We start from the raw sequence: 14966 nt of genomic DNA, 5'->3' as shown, positions 1-14966 counted from the left end.
ATCCCACAGAATCTCCACAAATTCCCACAAAAATCTAAATCAAATTCCTCAAAATTCTTCAAGTCTCCTCAGAACCCCACACAATTCCAGAAAAAACCCCACCAAATTCCAGAGAAGTCCCACAAAACTCCCTAAATCATTTCAAAACCCTACCAATTCACAGGAATGTCCCACAAAATCTCCACCAATTCCCAGAACATCCCACAGAAATCCCACAAAAATCCCTAAATCTTCTGAAAACTCGACCAAATTCCAGAAACGCCCCATAAAATCAGCACAGTTTCCCACAAAATTCAAGAAAAAACACCACAAAATTCCCAAAATCTTTTCAAAATACCACAAAATTCTTGAAAAGCCCCACCAAATTCCAGAAACATCCCACAAAATGTCCTCAATATCCAACAAAATCCCAGAAAAATCACACAAAATTCCCTAAATCTTCTCAAAACATAACCAAAATTCCAGAAAAATCCCACCAAATCTCCACAAATTCCCACAGAATACGTGAAAAATCCCTGATAATTCGTCAGTTCTCTACAGAATCTCACCAAATTCCAGAAAAGTCCCTCAAAGTTCCACAAACATCCCACAAAATCTCCTCAATATCCAACAAAATTCAAGAAAAATCCCACAAAATTCTCTAAATCTTCTCAAAACAAGGCCAAAATGCACAAAAATCCCACCAAATCTCCACAAATTCCCACAGAATACATGAAAAATCCCTGATAATTCGTCAGTTCTCTACAGAATCTCACCAAATTCCAGAAAAGTAACTCAAAGTTCCACAAGCATCCCACAAAATCTCCCTAATATCCAACAAAATTCCAGGAAAAATCTCACACAATTCCCTAAATCTTCTGAAAACTTGACCAAATTCCAGAAACGCCCCATAAAATCAGCACAGTTTCCCACAAAATTCAAGAAAAAACACCACAAAATTCCCTAAACCTTTTCAAAATACCACAAAATTCTAGAAAATTATCCCACCAAATCTCCACAAATTCCCACAAAATACATGAGAAATCCCTCAAGATCCCTAAATCACCTCAATATCCCACAAAATCACACAAAAATCACACAAAACCTCCACAAGTTTCCACAAAATCTAAGAAAAATTCCTCAAAATTCTTCAAGTCTCCTCAAAACCACACAAACTTCGTGAAAAGGCCCACCAAATTCCAAAAAAATCCCACAGAATCTCCACAAATTCTCACAAAAATCTAAATCAAATTCCTCAAAATTCTTCAAGTCTCCTCAGAATCCCACACAATTCCAGAAAAAACACACAAAATTCCAGAGAAGTCTCACAAAACTCCCTAAATCATTTCAAAACCCTACCAATTCACAGGAATGTCCCACAAAATCTCTACCAATTCCCAGTACATCCCACAAAAATCTCACAAAAATCCCTAAATCTTCTGAAAACTCGACCAAATTCCAGAAACGCCCCATAAAATCAGCACAGTTTCCCACAAAATTCAAGAAAAAACACCACAAAATTCCCTAAATCTTTTCAAAATACCACAAAATTCTTGAAAAGCCCCACCAAATTCCAGAAACATCCCACAAAATCTCCCCAATATCCAACAAAATCCCAGAAAAATCACACAAAATTCCCTAAATCTTCTCAAAACACGGCCAAAATCCACAAAAATCCCACAGAATCTCCACAAATTCCCACAGAATACATGAAAAATCCCTGATAATTCGTCAGTTCTCTACAGAATCTCACCAAATTCCAGAAAAGTCCCTCAAAGTTCCACAAACATCCCACAAAATCTCCTCAATATCCAACAAAATCCCAGAAAAATCACACAAAATTCCCTAAATCTTCTCAAAACACGACCAAATTCTAGAAAAATATCCCACCGAATCTCCACAAAATCCCACAGAATACATGAAAAATCCCTCAAGATCCCTAAATCGCCTCAATATCCCACAAAATCACACAAAAATCACACAAAACCTCCACAAGTTTCCACAAAATCTAAGAAAAATTCCTCAAAATACTTCAAGTCTCCTCCGAATCCCACACAATTCCAGAAAAACCCCACAAAATTCCTGAGAAGTCCCACAAAACTCCCTAAATCATTTCAAAACCCTACCAATTCACAGGAATGTCCCACAAAATCTCTACCAATTCCCAGAACATCCCACAAAAATCTCACAAAAATCCCTAAATCTTCTGAAAACTCGACCAAATTCCAGAAACGCCCCATAAAATCAGCACAGTTTCCCACAAAATTCAAGAAAAAACACCACAAAATTCCCTAAATCTTTTCAAAATACCACAAAATTCTTGAAAAGCCCCACCAAATTCCAGAAACATCCCACAAAATGTCCTCAATACCCAACAAAATCCCAGAAAAATCACACAAAATTCTCTAAATCTTCTCAAAACACCGCCAAAATCCACAAAAATCCCACCAAATCTCCACAAATTCCCACAGAATACATGAAAAATCCCTGATAATTCGTCAGTTCTCTACAGAATCTCACCAAATTCCAGAAAACTCCCTCAAAGTTCCACAAAACACCCACAAAATCTCCCCAGTATCCAACAAAATTCCAGGAAAAATCCCACAAAATTCCCTAAATCTTCTCAAAACACGACCAAATTCTAGAAAAATATCCCACCAAATCTCCACAAATTCCCACAAAATACATGAAAAATCCCTCAAGATCCCTAAATCGCCTCAATATCCCACAAAATCACACAAAAATCACACAAAACCTCCACAAGTTTCCAGAAAATCTAAGAAAAATTCCTCAAAATTCTTCAAGTCTCCTCAAAACCACACAAAGTCCTTGAAAAGGCCCACCAAATTCCAGAAAAATCCCACAGAATCTCCACAAATTCCCACAAAAATCTAAATCAAATTCCTCAAAATTCTTCAAGTCTCCTCAGAACCCCACACAATTCCAGAAAAAACCCCACCAAATTCCAGAGAAGTCCCACAAAACTCCCTAAATCATTTCAAAACCCTACCAATTCACAGGAATGTCCCACAAAATCTCTACCAATTCCCAGAACATCCCACAGAAATCCCACAAAAATCCCTAAATCTTCTGAAAACTCGACCAAATTCCAGAAACGCCCCATAAAATCAGCACAGTTTCCCACAAAATTCAAGAAAAAACACCACAAAATTCCCAAAATCTTTTCAAAATACCACAAAATTCTTGAAAAGCCCCACCAAATTCCAGAAACATCCCACAAAATGTCCTCAATATCCAACAAAATCCCAGAAAAATCACACAAAATGCCCTAAATCTTCTCAAAACATAACCAAAATTCCAGAAAAATCCCACCAAATCTCCACAAATTCCCACAGAATACGTGAAAAATCCCTGATAATTCGTCAGTTCTCTACAGAATCTCACCAAATTCCAGAAAAGTCCCTCAAAGTTCCACAAACATCCCACAAAATCTCCTCAATATCCAACAAAATTCAAGAAAAATCCCACAAAATTCTCTAAATCTTCTCAAAACAAGGCCAAAATGCACAAAAATCCCACCAAATCTCCACAAATTCCCACAGAATACATGAAAAATCCCTGATAATTCGTCAGTTCTCTACAGAATCTCACCAAATTCCAGAAAAGTAACTCAAAGTTCCACAAGCATCCCACAAAATCTCCCTAATATCCAACAAAATTCCAGGAAAAATCTCACACAATTACCTAAATCTTCTGAAAACTTGACCAAATTCCAGAAATGCCCAATAAAATCAGCACAGTTTCACACAAAATTCAAGAAAAAACACCACAAAATTCCCTAAATCTTCTCAAAATACGACCAAATTCTAGAAAATTATCCCACCAAATCTCCACCAATTCCCACAAAATACATGAGAAATCCCTCAAGATCCCTAAATCGCCTCAATATCCCACAAAATCACACAAAAATCACACAAAACCTCCACAAGTTTCCACAAAATCTAAGAAAAATTCCTCAAAATTCTTCAAGTCTCCTCAAAACCAAACAAATTTCGTGAAAAGGCCCACCAAATTCCAGAAAAATCCCACAGATTCTCCACAAATTCCCACAAAAATCTAAATCAAATTCCTCAAAATTCTTCAAGTCTCCTCAGAATCCCACACAATTCCAGAAAAACCCCACCAAATTCCAGAGAAGTCCCACAAAACTCCCTAAATCATTTCAAAACCCTACCAATTCACAGGAATGTCCCACAAAATCTCTACCAATTCCCAGAACATCCCACAAAAATCTCACAAAAATCCCTAAATCTTCTGAAAACTCGACCAAATTCCAGAAACGCCCCATAAAATCAGCACAGTTTCCCACAAAATTCAAGAAAAAACACCACAAAATTCCCTAAACCTTTTCAAAATACCACAAAATTCTTGAAAAGCCCCAACAAATTCCAGAAACATCCCACAAAATTTCCTCAATACCAAACAAAATCCCAGAAAAATCACACAAAATTCCCTAAATCTTCTCAAAACACGGCCAAAATCCACAAAAATCCCACCGAATCTCCACAAATTCCCACAGAATACATGAAAAATCCCTGATAATTCGTCAGTTCTCTACAGAATCTCACCAAATTCCAGAAAAGTCCCTCAAACTTCCACAAACATCCCACAAAATCTCCTCAATATCCAACAAAATTCAAGAAAAATCCCACAAAATTCTCTAAATCTTCTCAAAACACGACCAAATTCTAGAAAAATATCCCACCAAATCTCCACAAATTCCCAGAGAATACATGAAAAATCCCTGATAATTCGTCAGTTCTCTACAGAATCTCACCAAATTCCAGAAAAGTCCCTCAAAGTTCCACAAGCATCCCACAAAATCTCCCTAATATCCAAGAAAATTCCAGGAAAAATCTCACAAAATTCCCTAAATCTTCTGAAAACTTGACGAAATTCCAGAAATGCCCAATAAAATCAGCACAGTTTCCCACAAAATTCAAGAAAAAACCCCACAAAATTCCCTAAATCTTCTCAAAACACGGCCAAAATCCTCAAAAATCCCACCGAATCTCCACAAATTCCCACAGAATACATGAAAAATCCCTGATAATTCGTCAGTTCTCTACAGAATCTCACCAAATTCCAGAAAAGTCCCTCAAAGTTCCACAAACATCCCACAAAATCTTCTCAATATCCAACAAAATCCCAGAAAAATCACACAAAATTCCCTAAATTTTCTCAAAACACGGCCAAAATCCTCAAAAATCCCACCGAATCTCCACAAATTCCCACAGAATACATGAAAAATCCCTGATAATTTGTCAGTTCTCTACAGAATCTCACCAAATTCCAGAAAAGTCCCTCAAAGTTCCACAAAACACCCACAAAATCTCCCCAGTATCCAACAAAATTCCAGGAAAAATCCCACAAAATTCCCTAAATCTTCTCAAAACACGACCAAATTCTAGAAAAATATCCCACCAAATCTACACAAATTCCCACAAAATACATGAAAAATCCCTCAAGATCCCTAAATCGCCTCAATATCCCACAAAATCACACAAAAATCCCACAAAACCTCCACAAGTTTCCACAAAATCTAAGAAAAATTCCTCAAAATTCTTCAAGTCTCCTCAAAACCACACAAAGTTCGTGAAAAGGCCCACCAAATTCCAGAAAAAACCCACAGAATCTCCACAAATTCCCACAAAAATCTAAATCAAATTCCTCAAAATTCTTCAAGTCTCCTCAGAATCCCACACAATTCCATAAAAAACACACAAAATTCCAGAGAAGTCCCACAAAACTCCCTAAATCATTTCAAAACCCTACCAATTCACAGGAATGTCCCACAAAATCTCTACCAATTCCCAGAACATCCCACAAAAATCTCACAAAAATCCCTAAATCTTCTGAAAACTCGACCAAATTCCAGAAACGCCCCATAAAATCAGCACAGTTTCCCACAAAATTCAAGAAAAAACACCACAAAATTCCCTAAACCTTTTCAAAATACCACAAAATTCTTGAAAAGCCCCAACAAATTCCAGAAACATCCCACAAAATTTCCTCAATACCAAACAAAATCCCAGAAAAATCACACAAAATTCCCTAAATCTTCTCAAAACACGGCCAAAATCCACAAAAATCCCACCGAATCTCCACAAATTCCCACAGAATACATGAAAAATCCCTGATAATTCGTCAGTTCTCTACAGAATCTCACCAAATTCCAGAAAAGTCCCTCAAACTTCCACAAACATCCCACAAAATCTCCTCAATATCCAACAAAATTCAAGAAAAATCCCACAAAATTCTCTAAATCTTCTCAAAACACGACCAAATTCTAGAAAAATATCCCACCAAATCTCCACAAATTCCCAGAGAATACATGAAAAATCCCTGATAATTCGTCAGTTCTCTACAGAATCTCACCAAATTCCAGAAAAGTCCCTCAAAGTTCCACAAGCATCCCACAAAATCTCCCTAATATCCAAGAAAATTCCAGGAAAAATCTCACAAAATTCCCTAAATCTTCTGAAAACTTGACGAAATTCCAGAAATGCCCAATAAAATCAGCACAGTTTCCCACAAAATTCAAGAAAAAACCCCACAAAATTCCCTAAATCTTCTCAAAACACGGCCAAAATCCTCAAAAATCCCACCGAATCTCCACAAATTCCCACAGAATACATGAAAAATCCCTGATAATTCGTCAGTTCTCTACAGAATCTCACCAAATTCCAGAAAAGTCCCTCAAAGTTCCACAAACATCCCACAAAATCTTCTCAATATCCAACAAAATCCCAGAAAAATCACACAAAATTCCCTAAATTTTCTCAAAACACGGCCAAAATCCTCAAAAATCCCACCGAATCTCCACAAATTCCCACAGAATACATGAAAAATCCCTGATAATTTGTCAGTTCTCTACAGAATCTCACCAAATTCCAGAAAAGTCCCTCAAAGTTCCACAAAACACCCACAAAATCTCCCCAGTATCCAACAAAATTCCAGGAAAAATCCCACAAAATTCCCTAAATCTTCTCAAAACACGACCAAATTCTAGAAAAATATCCCACCAAATCTACACAAATTCCCACAAAATACATGAAAAATCCCTCAAGATCCCTAAATCGCCTCAATATCCCACAAAATCACACAAAAATCCCACAAAACCTCCACAAGTTTCCACAAAATCTAAGAAAAATTCCTCAAAATTCTTCAAGTCTCCTCAAAACCACACAAAGTTCGTGAAAAGGCCCACCAAATTCCAGAAAAAACCCACAGAATCTCCACAAATTCCCACAAAAATCTAAATCAAATTCCTCAAAATTCTTCAAGTCTCCTCAGAATCCCACACAATTCCATAAAAAACACACAAAATTCCAGAGAAGTCCCACAAAACTCCCTAAATCATTTCAAAACCCTACCAATTCACAGGAATGTCCCACAAAATCTCCACCAATTCCCAGAACATCCCACAGAAATCCCACAAAAATCCCTAAATCTTCTGAAAACTCGACCAAATTCCAGAAACGCCCCATAAAATCAGCACAGTTTCCCACAAAATTCAAGAAAAAACACCACAAAATTCCCTAAACCTTTTCAAAATACCACAAAATTCTTGAAAAGCCCCACCAAATTCCAGAAACATCCCACAAAATGTCCTCAATATCCAACAAAATCCCAGAAAAATCACACAAAATTCCCTAAATCTTCTCAAAACACGGCCAAAATCCACAAAAATCCCACAGAATCTCCACAAATTCCCACAGAATACATGAAAAATCCCTGATAATTCGTCAGTTCTCTACAGAATCTCACCAAATTCCTAAAAAGTCCCTCAAAGTTCCACAAACATCCCACAAAATCTCCCCAGTATCCAACAAAATTCCAGGAAAAATCCCACAAAATTCCCTAAATCTTCTCAAAACTCTACCAAATTCCAGAAAAATCCCACCAAATCTCCACAAATTCCCACAGAATACATGAAAAATCCCTGATAATTCGTCAGTTCTCTACAGAATCTCACCAAATTCCAGAAAAGTCCCTCAAAGTTCCACAAGCATCCCACAAAAATCTCACAAAAATCCCTAACACTTCTGAAAAGTCGACCAAATTCCAGAAACGCCCCATGAAATCAGCACAGTTTCCCACAAAATTCAAGAAAAAACACCACAAAATTCCCTAAATCTTTTCAAAATGCCACAAAATTATTGAAAAGCCCCACCAAATTCCACAAACATCCCACAAAATCTCCTCAATATCCAACAAAATTCAAGAAAAATCCCACAAAATTCTCTAAATCTTCTCAAAACACGGCCAAAATCCTCAAAAATCCCACCGAATCTCCACAAATTCCCACAGAATACATGAAAAATCCCTGATAATTCGTCAGTTCTCTACAGAATCTCACCAAATTCCAGAAAAGTCCCTCAAAGTTCCACAAACATCCCACAAAATCTCCCCAGTATCCAACAAAATTCCAGGAAAAATCCCACAAAATTCTCTAAATCTTCTCAAAACACGGCCAAAATCCTCAACAATCCCACCGAATCTCCACAAATTCCCACAGAATACATGAAAAATCCCTGATAATTCGTCAGTTCTCTACAGAATCTCACCAAATTCCAGAAAAGTCCCTCAAAGTTCCACAAACATCCCACAAAATCTCCCCAGTATCCAACAAAATTCCAGGAAAAATCCCACAAAATTCCCTAAATCTTCTCAAAACACGACCAAATTATAGAAAAATATCCCACCAAATCTCCACAAATTCCCACAAAATACATGAGAAATCCCTCAAGATCCATAAATCGCCTCAATATCCCACAAAATCACACAAAAATCACACAAAACCTCCACAAGTTTCCACAAAATCTAAGAAAAATTCCTCAAAATTCTTCAAGTCTCCTCAGAATCCCACACAATTCCAGAAAAAACACACAAAATTCCAGAGAAGTCCCACAAAACTCCCTAAATCATTTCAAAACCCTACCAATTCACAGGAATGTCCCACAAAATCTCCACCAATTCCCAGAACATCCCACAGAAATCCCACAAAAATCCCTAAATCTTCTGAAAACTCGACCAAATTTTAGAAACGCCCCATAAAATCAGCACAGTTTCCCACAAAATTCAAGAAAAAACACCACAAAATTCCCTAAATCTTTTCAAAATACCACAAAATTCTTGAAAAGCCCCACCAAATTCCCGAAACATCCCACAAAATGTCCTCAATATCCAACAAAATCCCAGAAAAATCACACAAAATTCCCTAAATTTTCTCAAAACATAACCAAAATTCCAGAAAAATCCCACAGAATCTCCACAAATTCCCACAGAATACATGAAAAATCCCTGATAATTCGTCAGTTCTCTACAGAATCTCACCAAATTCCAGAAAAGTCCCTCAAAGTTCCACAAACATCCCACAAAATCTCCTCAATATCCAACAAAATTCAAGAAAAATCCCACAAAATTCCCTAAATCTTCTCAAAACACGACCAAATTCTAGAAAAATATCCCACCAAATCTCCACAAATTCCCAGAGAATACATGAAAAATCCCTGATAATTCGTCAGTTCTCTACAGAATCTCACCAAATTCCAGAAAAGTCCCTCAAAGTTCCACAAGCATCCCACAAAATCTCCCTAATATCCAAGAAAATTCCAGGAAAAATCTCACAAAATTCCCTAAATCTTCTGAAAACTCGACCAAATTCCAGAAACGCCCCATAAAATCAGCACAGTTTCCCACAAAATTCAAGAAAAAACACCACAAAATTCCCTAAACCTTTTCAAAATACCAAAAAATTCTTGAAAAGCCCCACCAAATTCCAGAAACATCCCACAAAATGTCCTCAATATCCAACAAAATCCCAGAAAAATCACACAAAATTCCCTAAATCTTCTCAAAACATAACCAAAATTCCAGAAAAATCCCACCAAATCTCCACAAATACCCAGAGAATACATGAAAAATCCCTGATAATTCGTCAGTTCTCTACAGAATCTCACCAAATTCCAGAAAAGTCCCTCAAAGTTCCACAAGCATCCCACAAAATCTCCCTAATATCCAACAAAATTCCAGGAAAAATCTCACACAATTCCCTAAATCTTCTGAAAACTTGACCAAATTCCAGAAACGCCCCATAAAATCAGCACAGTTTCCCACAAAATTCAAGAAAAAACACCACAAAATTCCCTAAACCTTTTCAAAATACCACAAAATTCTAGAAAATTATCCCACCAAATCTCCACAAATTCCCACAAAATACATGAGAAATCCCTCAAGATCCCTAAATCACCTCAATATCCCACAAAATCACACAAAAATCACACAAAACCTCCACAAGTTTCCACAAAATCTAAGAAAAATTCCTCAAAATTCTTCAAGTCTCCTCAAAACCACACAAACTTCGTGAAAAGGCCCACCAAATTCCAAAAAAATCCCACAGAATCTCCACAAATTCTCACAAAAATCTAAATCAAATTCCTCAAAATTCTTCAAGTCTCCTCAGAATCCCACACAATTCCAGAAAAAACACACAAAATTCCAGAGAAGTCTCACAAAACTCCCTAAATCATTTCAAAACCCTACCAATTCACAGGAATGTCCCACAAAATCTCTACCAATTCCCAGAACATCCCACAAAAATCTCACAAAAATCCCTAAATCTTCTGAAAACTCGACCAAATTCCAGAAACGCCCCATAAAATCAGCACAGTTTCCCACAAAATTCAAGAAAAAACACCACAAAATTCCCTAAATCTTTTCAAAATACCACAAAATTCTTGAAAAGCCCCACCAAATTCCAGAAACATCCCACAAAATCTCCCCAATATCCAACAAAATCCCAGAAAAATCACACAAAATTCCCTAAATCTTCTCAAAACACGGCCAAAATCCACAAAAATCCCACAGAATCTCCACAAATTCCCACAGAATACATGAAAAATCCCTGATAATTCGTCAGTTCTCTACAGAATCTCACCAAATTCCAGAAAAGTCCCTCAAAGTTCCACAAACATCCCACAAAATCTCCTCAATATCCAACAAAATCCCAGAAAAATCACACAAAATTCCCTAAATCTTCTCAAAACACGACCAAATTCTAGAAAAATATCCCACCGAATCTCCACAAAATCCCACAGAATACATGAAAAATCCCTCAAGATCCCTAAATCGCCTCAATAACCCACAAAATCACACAAAAATCACACAAAACCTCCACAAGTTTCCACAAAATCTAAGAAAAATTCCTCAAAATACTTCAAGTCTCCTCCGAATCCCACACAATTCCAGAAAAACCCCACAAAATTCCTGAGAAGTCCCACAAAACTCCCTAAATCATTTCAAAACCCTACCAATTCACAGGAATGTCCCACAAAATCTCTACCAATTCCCAGAACATCCCACAAAAATCTCACAAAAATCCCTAAATCTTCTGAAAACTCGACCAAATTCCAGAAACGCCCCATAAAATCAGCACAGTTTCCCACAAAATTCAAGAAAAAACACCACAAAATTCCCTAAATCTTTTCAAAATACCACAAAATTCTTGAAAAGCCCCACCAAATTCCAGAAACATCCCACAAAATGTCCTCAATACCCAACAAAATCCCAGAAAAATCACACAAAATTCTCTAAATCTTCTCAAAACACCGCCAAAATCCACAAAAATCCCACCAAATCTCCACAAATTCCCACAGAATACATGAAAAATCCCTGATAATTCGTCAGTTCTCTACAGAATCTCACCAAATTCCAGAAAACTCCCTCAAAGTTCCACAAAACACCCACAAAATCTCCCCAGTATCCAACAAAATTCCAGGAAAAATCCCACAAAATTCCCTAAATCTTCTCAAAACACGACCAAATTCTAGAAAAATATCCCACCAAATCTCCACAAATTCCCACAAAATACAAGAAAAATCCCTCAAGATCCCTAAATCGCCTCAATATCCCACAAAATCACACAAAAATCACACAAAACCTCCACAAGTTTCCAGAAAATCTAAGAAAAATTCCTCAAAATTCTTCAAGTCTCCTCAAAATCCCACACAATTCCAGAAAAAACACACAAAATTCCAGAGAAGTCCCACAAAACTCCCTAAATCATTTCAAAACCCTACCAATTCACAGGAATGTCCCACAAAATCTCCACCAATTCCCAGAACATCCCACAGAAATCCCACAAAAATCCCTAAATCTTCTGAAAACTTGACCAAATTCCAGAAACGCCCCATAAAATCAGCAGTTTCCCACAAAATTCAAGAAAAAACACCACAAAATTCCCTAAATCTTCTCAAAACACGACCAAATTCTAGAAAATTATCCCACCAAATCTCCACAAATTCCCACAAAATACATGAGAAATCCCTCAAGATCCCTAAATCGCCTCAATATCCCACAAAATCACACAAAAATCCCACAAAACCTCCACAAGTTTCCACAAAATCTAAGAAAAATTCCTCAAAATTCTTCAAGTCTCCTCAACACCACACAAAGTTCGTGAAAAGGCCCACAAAATTCCAGAAAAATCCCACAGAATCTCCACAAATTCCCACAAAAATCTAAATCAAATTCCTCAAAATTCTTCAGGTCTCCTCAGAATCCCACACAATTCCAGAAAAACCCCACCAAATTCCAGAGAAGTCCCACAAAACTCCCTAAATCATTTCAAAACCCTACCAATTCACAGGAATGTCCCACAAAATCTCTACCAATTCCCAGAACATCCCACAAAAATCTCACAAAAATCCCTAAATCTTCTGAAAACTCGACCAAATTCCAGAAACGCCCCATAAAATCAGCACAGTTTCCCACAAAATTCAAGAACAAACACCACAAATTTCCCTAAACCTTTTCAAAATACCACAAAATTCTTGAAAAACCCCAACAAATTCCAGAAACATCCCACAAAATCTCCTCAATATCCAACAAAATCCCAGAAAAATCACACAAAATTCCCTAAATCTTCTCAAAACACGGCCAAAATCCACAAAAATCCCACAGAATCTCCACAAATTCCCACAGAATACATGAAAAATCCCTGATAATTCGTCAGTTCTCTACAGAATCTCACCAAATTCCAGAAAAGTCCCTCAAAGTTCCACAAACATCCCACAAAATCTCCCCAGTATCCAACAAAATTCCAGGAAAAATCCCACAAAATTCTCTAAATCTTCTCAAAACACGGCCAAAATCCTCAACAATCCCACCGAATCTCCACAAATTCCCACAGAATACATGAAAAATCCCTGATAATTCGTCAGTTCTCTACAGAATCTCACCAAATTCCAGAAAAGTCCCTCAAAGTTCCACAAACATCCCACAAAATCTCCCCAGTATCCAACAAAATTCCAGGAAAAATCCCACAAAATTCCCTAAATCTTCTCAAAACACGACCAAATTCTAGAAAAATATCCCACCAAATCTCCACAAATTCTTACAGAATACATGAAAAATCCCTGATAATTTGTCAGTTCTCTACAGAATCTCACCAAATTCCAGAAAAGTCCCTCAAAGTTCCACACACCACCCACAAAATCTCCTCAATATCCAACAAAATTCCAAGAAAAATCCCACATAATTCCCTAAATCTTCTCAAAACACGACCAAATTATAGAAAAATATCCCACCAAATCTCCACAAATTCCCACAAAATACATGAGAAATCCCTCAAGATCCATAAATCGCCTCAATATCCCACAAAATCACACAAAAATCACACAAAACCTCCACAAGTTTCCACAAAATCTAAGAAAAATTCCTCAAAATTCTTCAAGTCTCCTCAGAATCCCACACAATTCCAGAAAAAACACACAAAATTCCAGAGAAGTCCCACAAAACTCCCTAAATCATTTCAAAACCCTACCAATTCACAGGAATGTCCCACAAAATCTCCACCAATTCCCAGAACATCCCACAGAAATCCCACAAAAATCCCTAAATCTTCTGAAAACTCGACCAAATTTTAGAAACGCCCCATAAAATCAGCACAGTTTCCCACAAAATTCAAGAAAAAACACCACAAAATTCCCTAAATCTTTTCAAAATACCACAAAATTCTTGAAAAGCCCCACCAAATTCCCGAAACATCCCACAAAATGTCCTCAATATCCAACAAAATCCCAGAAAAATCACACAAAATTCCCTAAATTTTCTCAAAACATAACCAAAATTCCAGAAAAATCCCACAGAATCTCCACAAATTCCCACAGAATACATGAAAAATCCCTGATAATTCGTCAGTTCTCTACAGAATCTCACCAAATTCCAGAAAAGTCCCTCAAAGTTCCACAAACATCCCACAAAATCTCCTCAATATCCAACAAAATTCAAGAAAAATCCCACAAAATTCTCTAAATCTTCTCAAAACACGACCAAATTCTAGAAAAATATCCCACCAAATCTCCACAAATTCCCAGAGAATACATGAAAAATCCCTGATAATTCGTCAGTTCTCTACAGAATCTCACCAAATTCCAGAAAAGTCCCTCAAAGTTCCACAAGCATCCCACAAAATCTCCCTAATATCCAAGAAAATTCCAGGAAAAATCTCACAAAATTCCCTAAATCTTCTGAAAACTCGACCAAATTCCAGAAACGCCCCATAAAATCAGCACAGTTTCCCACAAAATTCAAGAAAAAACACCACAAAATTCCCTAAACCTTTTCAAAATACCAAAAAATTCTTGAAAAGCCCCACCAAATTCCAGAAACATCCCACAAAATGTCCTCAATATCCAACAAAATCCCAGAAAAATCACACAAAATTCCCTAAATCTTCTCAAAACATAACCAAAATTCCAGAAAAATCCCACCAAATCTCCACAAATACCCAGAGAATACATGAAAAATCCCTGATAATTCGTCAGTTCTCTACAGAATCTCACCAAATTCCAGAAAAGTCCCTCAAAGTTCCACAAGCATCCCACAAAATCTCCCTAATATCCAACAAAATTCCAGGAAAAATCTCACACAATTCCCTAAATCTTCTGAAAACTTGACCA

The sequence above is a fragment of the Cyanistes caeruleus genome, chromosome 4 (genome assembly GCF_971803275.1).
Source record: "Cyanistes caeruleus chromosome 4, bCyaCae1.hap1.1, whole genome shotgun sequence".
Classification (NCBI taxonomy): domain Eukaryota; kingdom Metazoa; phylum Chordata; class Aves; order Passeriformes; family Paridae; genus Cyanistes; species Cyanistes caeruleus.
The sequence above is the reverse complement of the archived record's forward strand: the minus strand, read 5'-3'. Positions refer to the sequence as shown.